The sequence below is a fragment of the Balearica regulorum genome, chromosome 14, assembly GCF_011004875.1.
Source record: "Balearica regulorum gibbericeps isolate bBalReg1 chromosome 14, bBalReg1.pri, whole genome shotgun sequence".
NCBI classification, from domain to species: domain Eukaryota; kingdom Metazoa; phylum Chordata; class Aves; order Gruiformes; family Gruidae; genus Balearica; species Balearica regulorum.
In genome coordinates this window covers 4528252-4539206 of record NC_046197.1, presented here as the reverse complement: position 1 = coordinate 4539206, position 10955 = coordinate 4528252, and the positions used below count along the sequence as shown (strand labels likewise).

Here is a 10955-nt window from a genome sequence, read left to right as displayed (position 1 = left end):
AGCCTCTGACTCCTCACAAAATTCTAAACTGCTGACTGTTAGATATACAGTATGGATACTGAATGTTAAAAGCAATTTTGCATTTCAAGCAAGCTGTGTAGATTGAGCGACTGTCAGTCTTGTACCATCGGTATTCGGTTCTTCATTGTTCCTGTGGCCTTCTATTAAAAGAAAACAAGAGCAAATAAAAAATCCTTTTTGAGTAGTTTATCCATAATGACATCACTCCTACCTACACTATAGTAAATAAACCACCTATCACCTTAATGAAGGAACTGGGACTTTTCATTTATCTTTTAAGGTTTTGATAGATTTCTTCATGCAATAATAGTAATTTGTCAGTCAACCACCTTAAATTCAAAAGTTAAATGGCTTGGTCCCAATGTGTAACCACTGAGATGAACATCTGACCTTATCCATTAGCAATTAATATTGAAAGAACATCAGGGGATAACTGATAGTGTGCTGGTACATATAAAAGTGGAAAGTGGATTGCTGAAAGCTTAAGCAATAAGTTAAAGGAAGCAAACAAGTTACACTCAATGCAGTCCTTTTCTCCCAAATGGCAGTCAGACAACTTGATACTATTACATTGGGCAAGATGAAAGACATCTTCAACTCAAAACTGTGCTAAAAAGTCCTGAATCACAATAGTGTGCAAAACAGTTACTGTAGTTGTCTTTCTATAACCAGTGGACAGAAAGGCTCCTCCAGAGACTGACTTAGAGAACAAGTGTACTTTATAAACTGGGAATTCAGAGCATAAAAATTTGTCTAAATCAGTCTCTGAAAGAGCTCATCATTTTTAGATGGAACTCGAAGAGATTTCCATCCCAAATGATTCCCCTATTCTTGCATAGGAGCTTCTTTGGACAAAGCTAGTTAAATGAACAACTCTGCACACCGCACAAAGGTGAAGGGATTGAGCTATAGAAATATTTGAAATGTTTAATAGTGAAAAATTGCATTCCTATTTATTTCTGAAAAAATACTGAAAAAAATATCAAACAGCATCTGTATGGGATGGTTTCCTAATTCACATCAATTCTTTAGAACTCAAATAGTTGAAATTTTGTGGGTTTAATGCTTGTGTGCCTAGACATTATCTGCCAGTTACTCGAGCACATCGTGAAACGGTGGCAGAAAAGCGAGTCAGGAAACATATTTTTTTAACTACTCGGCAGACGCGTCTCAATCTCGCTGGCGGGAGGAGGCAGCGGAACAGGGAACCCCCGCAGCCGCGGAGGAGGCAGCCCGGGGTAACGGCAGCCCGGGCCCGCAGCACGGCGGGGAGACGGCCCCCCCTCGCGACCAGCGCCCAGCACCTCCAACACGGCCCGGCCCGGCAGTCTAACGGTGAGGTGGCAGCGTAAAACCCAGCGACGAGAACGAGTCCTAGCTATGTTACAGTCCTGGTTTAAAAGGCACAGGCCCAGACATGAACTTGCAAGTCAGCTCAAAGCTTTCATTACACTACATCTGGCAATGCTAGGTAAGATAACTTGGTGCAGTACACTACTGAGTAACACCACAACACATTTTCTCTGCTACAAAATTAACTTTTATGTCCCCCTTAATGTTTTACCTAGAATCTTCCCTCTGAAGCCTGTTGTGTTCAAAATTAATCAAAGCATTACTCAGATTAGGCTTGCCTTGTTTGCTTCCAAATTTAACTTGTTTTTTTCATGGCAACTATACTCCCACTCCTCACTTGAGCATGCAATATGCAGAGCTATGAGGTCACAGTAAAATTTTAAGATCATGAAATATCTTCATGACATGACACTAAGACTGCATTTGATTGACAGCTATAATTTCTACTTATAACACGTAGTTCTAAGGAAAAGATGCCTTTCTGAGCAGTTTATTCAGCTCATTTGCTGAGAAAATGAAATGGTGTGATAGCACAATATTTTAACACAATCTATACATGTGGTGTGTGATAAGAAAATATGCAATTGCATAATATTTACTTCAGGCTTTGACTTCTGTTTTCTGTAACCGGACTACAAAAGTAAAGCACAGCATACAAATCTCTGACAAAGATATACGTCAACTGGAGGTAAGAATAATAAAAAACCCCAAGCAGCACAAGCCTATTGGATATCTAATATAGTTTCTACCACCTTGCTTGCACATTTAATATTGAGCAATAAGTTGTTTTTAAAAGAGGTATTTGTGAATATTTGATCAAAGATCAAATTCTACAGGAATTTTACTGAAACTAGAGCCATACCACTTTCTGTAGATTAGACAATCAATCACAGACTGTGACGACAGCCAAGCTGTTGCTTCCGCTGGTAACTCTTTCTGTGTTCACTGGGAAACATATGCATTTCACTTCCCTTTGTGAAAATCATTGTCTGAAAACTCATCACCAGTCCCAAGTAAACCCTTCAACTAGACTGGGATACAAATCCTGGCTTTCATTTGAAATCCCTAATTATACAGTACTTGAAAATCAGGAGTTAAATTTCCCACCTTTAGTGCTTACATGCAACCAACTATTGTACTGAAATCTGGACTGTCAGTACAAACTGATCCCTAACACTTTGGTACTTGTATAAACTAGTATTATGCAGGGCTCCAGCAGAGTTTCAGAAGAGACAGCTTTAGCATGTTCAAGCTAACACCAAACACTTTGGCCCTCAGCTTGAAAAGCAGATACCACAAGTAAACAGCTCTGTGTGTGTAGCTACAGTTAAAGGGAAGTGTAGTTACCTGTTAACCTTTTGGTAACACAGCTCGCTTGAGGAAAAACACAGAAATAGCAAGCTATTAAAAATGTTACTAAGAACTAGGCTTGCCAATACAGGCTTTATACTCAATCTAAGCACAGTATTTCCCAGCTTGATATTACAGTTATACTAGACCTATACATGCATTCTGGTCATCCCAAGTCATATCCCAAATGCCTACAAACTAAAGTACATCCCAATCATTTCAAATAGCTGTCTGTCAAGACCTGTGTTAAAGCAATAGAAGCTTCTGTACCTGAAAAAAAAAAAATCCAGTGTAGCAAGTTATGAATGGTAATTTAAATATAAATTCTACTCTCATTCATTCTCCACTATAAACTAATTGCTAATAATCTGAATGCCTTTCACTAACAAGTCTACTATATTACATATGTTTTAGGTCCCTCTCCTCAGCAGTTTTACTCCCAAGAAAAACAAAAGTATTTTTCTAATGACGGTAAAGTCAATCAGCTACTAATGGTTGCTTTCTGCACTGTACTTTTTAAACTTGCTTCACTCACCTGTAATTCCAGAAGCAAGATGACTATATGCAAAGACAAAGGAGGCGGCAGCTCTAAGAGCTAATGTGAGTTCTATGCTGCAGATTAGTTGCACATAACAGGCTAAAAAAAATTTTAAAAAAATCAGAAAACTACAAGTTGTCTAGCAGCCAAGATATGTCAGGATCTGAACAACTATACTAAAGGCTGGGATCTTCAGGACTCCTGAGGAGAGGCAGGTGCTCAACATCTAACTATTTCAAACACTTCACTTGTTTGAAGATGTCAGCCAAAGAGATTAAACCCAATGTGTTCCAATTCATTTTAATTCATATTCTGTTGGAAGGACTATTAATTACATAAACATTTGCCAGTTCTCTGCCTAAAAATTAAGCACATTTGATTCTATTCCCCTGAAGGTAAAGTAGGGATAAAGTAACTCTATCATCACAAAGGTGTATAAGGAGTCAGCACAAGTGCTCTCAAAATAAAACCTGTGGTAAACAACTGACTCAGTGGATGAGTCTTCCTACTCCTCCCATTCTATTTAAAGTTTGCCTAAGGAAAAGCCTTGATTGGGGCTTGCATTCTCAAACTGGGAAGCAACTGCCAAAACAGTTTATGCTAGATATTAAAAAAAATTTGTAATCATTTCAAAAGTACCTTATGTAAGTGATCCAAGACCAGGGAAGCTGTTAAATTTAAAGTAGGACCCAAGTAATATGCAACAGCTAGGTAATTAATGTTGTTATTCTAGTTAGTAACATTCTGTACTTGTGTAATACAACAGGACAGAAGTGGGAATAATATATCTGATACCAATTTTGTGAAATTTTTACAGTGAAAGTGTAGCTGGTTCTATAGACCCATCCTATTCCCTCACTATAGGAAACAAAGCAATGGTGAAGAAAGCAATTGCTTAAATCTATACACTGTATTTCCAGAGGCATGAATCTTTCAGAATTCAAGCCAAGTCTACGCATAACTAACAGTTCAAACGGTTTCTAATACACTGAACTTGAGCTAAAAAAACTTCAGTAATGTCATATATACAATATCATGTTCATAGCTGTTCTTTTATTAGAGTTTCATACTTTGTGCTGAGAAATTTATCAATTTGAGTTCAAGCGTCATTATACTTTTCATTAATTGTCTAGCTAATCCACAGCATTAGAAAACCTTGGAACCATAAGTGTATGTTGACTTGAGAAAAAGCATAGGAGAGCCAAGAATTTCATTTTAGGATCATATATAATGATATAGTTAAAATCTGAAAGATCAGATTAGGCTGTCCATCTTCCAGAATTATGGCTAGAGACCAAGCTGAGCAAGAAAATGAATGACAAGTAAGACAATAGCAGGGAAATGTAGCTCAAGATCTAATGCAAAGGTAACTGAAGTCTTATATGAAACCCCTAGGCTGAATTTTCCTGTTAGAAGTTAAAGTATGAGGAACTTTAACTGTGTCTGTTTCTTCGGGCCTAAAGTTTCTTACAGTCACTGAGCCTCAATACAGTACAAATAGCAAATTAGAGAGCCAGAGCAGAGATTCAGATATGAAATGCATAGTGTTTCAAAAGAAACCTTGCATGCTCAAATACAGGTTTTAAAAATCTTGTAGTCAAAACTAGAAAAAACCCACAGTGAATAGCATATAACTAGATAACAGATTGCAACACACGAAGGTCACACTGTCTTGCTAGTAAATTGCTTAAATGAATGTTGTCAACTGCAAGGACTCTATGCCCCTCAAGAGTTACGGTAAAATCTTATGTTAAAATCTGCTAAGTGTATAAAATAAACAACTTCAGCAGAAAGTATTAGGTAATGATGTCTGCCCTAATTAACTACATAACTTGCACACTCTCTCCACCCCCAGAAGTGATGGGAGCTTTTCAATGAGCAGCTTCCAGGTCTGATAGTATAAGCAGCCAAATGAATTATCTCTTCATCTAAATCTGGCAATTGATTATGATTCTGCTTTTACATCTGACTTTAATTAGTTTTTGCTTTCAAAGTTGGTACACAGCATAGCATTCAATACCACTGAAACCCAAAGAAGCAACAAAGACTTAACCCCCTAAGAGCTGTTGGCAAAAGCTCTTGCCAGCTGAACAAAAGTCTAGTCGCTCATTGTACAGGCCTGTTGCAAATGTCTTTTCTAAATGCACTTTTTTGGAAGCACACTTATATACCAATAAAATCATGAGATCATTTAGAAGTAACCACTATTTTTTGCATAATAGTAGCTTTTGTGAACAGTCCTACTGCAGATCCTATATTAAAAACAGTTTCAGTATAACTTTGGACACAAGGCTATCTGGCTTCAGAGAACAGTATTTCACAATTGAGCAAACTGCTAAAAAACTTGTTAGAGCTTAACTTCACAAGAGTTGATACTAAAGACCCAGCTTGAGGTCTGTAAACATTAAAGCTTTACATCTTTGATTTTGATAACCTTGCCTTTTAATTCATTATGCAGCTTAATTCACTATGCAACTGAACAGACCTCAAGGCAACATAAGTGCCTTACTTCCCTTGGAAGTGAGTTTTGCTATGCAATACTATTTATAAGATGATAAAAAAGTAATAATTGTTTAGTTTATGCAAGATGTACTTTTTCCCTCCTCTTTTCATACACTCTTGCAATGCCAAAGACAGATCAGAAAGACCACATGAGACTGAAGATCATGTTTTGGAACAAGTCAGTGGCAGATAAATTATTGTCTGATTAGCCACCTAAACCGTGAACAGTATTTGCATGGGGGTGTGTGTATATATATAATGCTTTATGGCTGAATAACAGGTTTCTACTAGATTTAAGGTTATAGGAATCTTCTGTGTCAACACATAATTTAGAGAATCAAGAGATCTCTAGACAAGAGAATAAGCAAGGGTCAAGTATTGATTATGTGCAAAGACTTAACAGAATTCTTAACTAAGAAAGTACATAAAGATTTTTTTTAAAAAATGACCAGCTACTGATAGGAATGTAGATTTTGTTAAGAGTGAAGAAGCTGATAGACTGCTGAAGGTAACTACAGAAACTTAAGAGATTAGAAATATTAATTCAACTAGTAATATCTAAAAGAACCTTTATTTGAAAAGGCTTTATGGAAACCTTTGGGAAAAAGCTTTTATAAAATTAAGACTTGGGTAAACCATCCCAGTTAATCCATTACTGATGTCTCTTGCAAGAATTACTATCCTGGGTATACAGGAACAACTAACACTACAATATTTTATAGCATGCAAGTGTTAGCTTAGCAATGTAATTTTGCTTCTTATCCAAGTGAACAGCAATTCCAAGTCCTAAATAATCACAGAACCATAGAATGGTTTGGGTTGGAAGGGACCTCAAAGCCCATCTCATTCCAACCCCCCCCGCCACAGGCAGGGACACCCTCCACTAGACCACATTGCCTAAAGCCCCATCCAACCTGGCCTGGAACACTGCCAGGGATGGGGCAACTACAGCTTCTCTGGGCAACATGTTCCAGTGCCTCACCAGGAAGAATTTCTTCCTAATATCTAATCTAATTCTACCCTCTTTTAGTTTAAAACCATTACCCCTCGTCCTGTCACTACACTCCCTGATAAATAGTCCCTCTCCAGCTTTCTTGTAGGCCCCTTCAGGTACTGGAAGGCTGCTGTAAGGTCTCCCCAGAGCCTTCTCTTCTCCAAGCTCAACAACCCCAGCTCTCTCAGCCTGTCTGCATAGGAGAGGTGCTCCAGCCCTCTGATCAGCTTTGTGGCCTCCTCTGGACTTACTTTAACAGCTCCAAGAAGCAGCTGTTGAATTTCACTCCAGTGTGGTCAAAATTTGACACCTTGAAGGGAGCTGCACTCAGCAAGGTGAACAGTGCAGCCAGACCCATTGTATGCTGCAAGTATGAATAATTTAGTGGAAATAATAAATAGAGGTACATTTACAGCAAGTAAACTGTCAAATACTTCAATACTCACTCTAAGGTTAATCATACTTGCAGGAAAATTTAAAGCAAAAAACCTTCCATGAAATGAGGTAAATGCCCCAAGACAATATAATACTGTGCTTTAAAGGAAAAGAATGCAGAGCCTGCCATCCTAGATGTCAGAAGACTACTAATGTAGTGTTCTTTGTTTCTTGTTTTGACAATATTTGTAGCCATCATTTCCACCTCTGCAGAATCCATCTCTACTACAATAAACTGCTGGATGGAACAAAACCAGTATTTTAAAACAGCCTGGTTCCAATGGGTTTGGCACAATCAAGCACCCCTTACTGGATGTCTAATACTCTTCTACTTCCAGAAGAAGGAAAAAACCTCACTGGATAGTGTATTATACTGATCAGCTGAGACAAACAGGCAAGCTAGATCAGTAGTGCCAGTCTACATTACAATAGAAGCATACCCTATTTGATTGTCTGAGCCCATGAAATCAGAAATTGAACTTAGTTGTAATCCAAGTAACTTACCTAGAGAAGTATCTGCTAATGAATAAGCAGTTTTCAAAATATTCAGTAAAAACATGACTAAGTCCTATTTGTTTGCTCTACGGGTTCCTGCCTTAATGGGAAACAGTGAAGGGGTTATCTTTCCAGAACTCTGGACAACCTGCAGGTCTACACAGCTTGATAAATCTAACTCAGAGGCTCTGATCTATGGAGATATTTACTCATACAAAAATCTGGTTCAGCTTTGGTTTAGTAAAACTCTTCCACATCTGTTTGCTCTTCAAAGGAGTGAGCAAATACATTAGCATGTCAAAAACTTAACTGTGAACAAATCTCTTCAACAGATAAGACAGAGTTTGATTTCATATAAAAGCTTGAAGTTCACAGCATGTAGTTATTTTCTGCTACACCACACTGAATAAAACATTTTTTTGTGAGTTGTGATTTGCAAGTATTTTGTGTAAGCTAAACAGAGTCACAACATACTGCTCAGGGAAGTTACTATTCTACAGATCTTGGATTTACAGAGAATAAAGATCCTGTATGGAAGATCTTTGACCTTCCATTGTTAAAGCCTGAATTAAGTTAAAACATCGTTAGAATACACAAATAAAAGGAAACATTTCTAATAACTCTATATGGTATACAATTATTTAATGCAAAAAACCACCACCTGCACTGTACTCTGATTTTCCACAAGTCATTTAAGTCTAAATAATATAGCAGTGAAGGTAGAGCTTAAAAAAGGCATGATCCAGAAAAAGCTTTATCTTTGTAATCAGTCATTCAGAGAAGAGTCATTACAGTTACACAGAACCTTATACCATATTATGATTAAAACTAATGCAGCCTGAAGCGGTAATGTAAGTCATTTCACTGCGGAGCTACAGAAATCTTTTACTAATATTGTTGAAGAAGCAAGCAGGTAGGAACAGGAAAGAGAAGTGACCAAGTCCTTCAGCTGCAGCACAGGTTTATGCTGGCTTAAGTTGTTCACAGAACCACAGCACTAGCATCTTTACTCCCCTCACCTCAGCTACTGACTATAACCTCATCTGGCAAACCAGTAAGAAAACCAAGTCTGCAAGTTCCATGAAAATAAGCCACAAGTTGGAAGAGAAAGTACTGCCATTGCTGGGGAAAACTATCTCTAGAGCTATACAAGAGTTTATGTCAAACATGTAAGAGAAAGCTTACAAACCATCATAAAATAAATATACAGGGAACCTAGGTTCATTAATTTTGTTACTCATGCAAACACTGCTTTCTATTTGTAGCTGTCAACATTTAAAAGCATCCAAAAAAACCAAAAGAGAAAAACAGCCCTGTGGACAGATGAAGCATCTGGGCTGCAGGCCAAATAATACAAATACAGTCTTTGAATTGCCTTTATCAAACACTTCTTTTAATATTCATATAAGGACATATATTAAAAAAGCAGGTTAAAAGATGGTTAGGCTGCTGAAGCTAAGGTATGTTTCAAAAGCACCTTCAGAAATCAAGGATCTACACAGAAGGGGGGCCTCAACTAGAAATGGTACCAGTTCTACTAATCCATCAACAAGAAATGGTACCAGTTCTACTAATCCATCTTGCCATATTGTCATAGCAGAGGCACAAGAGAAAAAAACACGGTCTTCAACCTAAGGTCCAAAGCATGCTGAACTTCATTGTAATTTGAGCAAAATACATCTGCTCCAGCATCTAGCATAGATAATACACTCTGCAGCAAAATAATGGCATATTCAATGCTTTCTCCATTATTACATCTGTTTCTACGGCATTTTAACTGTAGTAAGACTTCAGGTGGAATTCTTTTGTATCACCTAACAGGCTACATTTTTTAAATCAACACAGAAAGTTTTAACTTCATGGGCATCAATGGGCTGTCTATGCAGACTTTTATTAAAGGAAACTTCCCTCTGAAATTACTGAAAACTGAGTAGCACAGGACTACCCAGGCAGAACACAGTCTTTCCCCTGTTCAGTGTTGAATAATAAAATTGAATGACATGAAGTCTAAAGGCCAGGCACAAACCTGTCATAAAACAGTTCATTTAAATAGTACCCAATATACAATAAACACAAAAATATTAAAAGTTACTACAATTGAAACAAAACAGTATGAATGCAAACATAATGAACAGAAGATAGGCAAAAATATGTTAATGATAATACAACTAAGTTTTCAGGAGATATTGAAATAGAGCAGTAATTGTATTCTAATTTTAGATTACTCATACAGGAAGTAGAGAAAGGTAAGGTCCAGTTCAGGAGTCAGCCTTTCTGTAGCAATCTGTCTCACTATTTCCTATACAGACTCAAGTTTCCTAACCAAGTTTCCTATACTGTGCATGTCAGGTCACACAATATGAATGGTTGTTCATTATTTTACCAGTTGAAATATCTTGTCTGTAACCATTGCCGACCACATTATCTTTTTTCATAATCCCTTTCTACATAAAGCCATGCCTATCAGAAAAGTCAAAACCAGTAACTGCCTACCTTAACACTTTATCATAGTATCAAAACCATTGAGCTATCCACTTGGAGAAAGACAGTGACATCCAGTGGTTCATTACTTAGTCAGTGATGTGTTTTAAAATAGCTATTTTCAGAAATATTTCCTAAGTCCTATTACTCATCTAAACATGATCATTTAAACCAAAGCCAGATCCCAGCTGCTCAAATCAGCACACAATTTAAAACAGACCCTGAGACATTATAAAGACACTCTGCATACACAGGGGAAGAAAAAAAAAACAGCAGGCTTATTGCAATCTTATATTGCTATTCTTTGATATGATCAGTGTGAAAAAAAAATCTTTTAACACTTAAAATAAGAGTATTTGACCTCAAATGCCTAACAGAAGTTAGCCATATTCTCATTGCTATGATCAAGAATAGTTATTTAATGAACACATGCATAAAAGTTTCTGTTCATTTGTAGCTCAAGTTTTATATGGGTATTTATGTTATAGGACTAATAGATGAATATATTAATTGTTGCTAAAGGAAAAGACCAAAACACCAAAAGCTTTTCACTGTGCTGCTTAATTATACTTGAAAAGGCAACTTCAGTGCTTTATTTTGACCATGTGAGAAAGTCCTGTGACAGAGGTATTGCACCCTGTTACCATGTTTGTAACATTTACTGACATCATCAAGTTTAACAAGTAGCTTCAAAATATACAAATATGATTTTTATGGATCTAGTACTACCCAAGATGAAAAAACAAGAAAAGCATTAAACAACTATTGCAAAAATAATAAAAACTC

At 37.0% G+C, this 10955-nt stretch overlaps 1 protein-coding gene across 1 annotated transcript in view; it reads left to right on the top strand.

Annotated features, from left to right (window-relative positions):
• The first annotated feature begins 1421 nt into the window (after positions 1 to 1421).
• Positions 1422 to 10955, top strand: part of SPDL1 (spindle apparatus coiled-coil protein 1) — a 39571-nt gene continuing 30037 nt past the window's right edge. The window contains exon 1 of the mRNA XM_075766094.1: positions 1422 to 1492. The gene's annotated coding sequence lies outside the window, so the exon portion shown is untranslated. The remainder of the gene's footprint in view (positions 1493 to 10955) is intronic.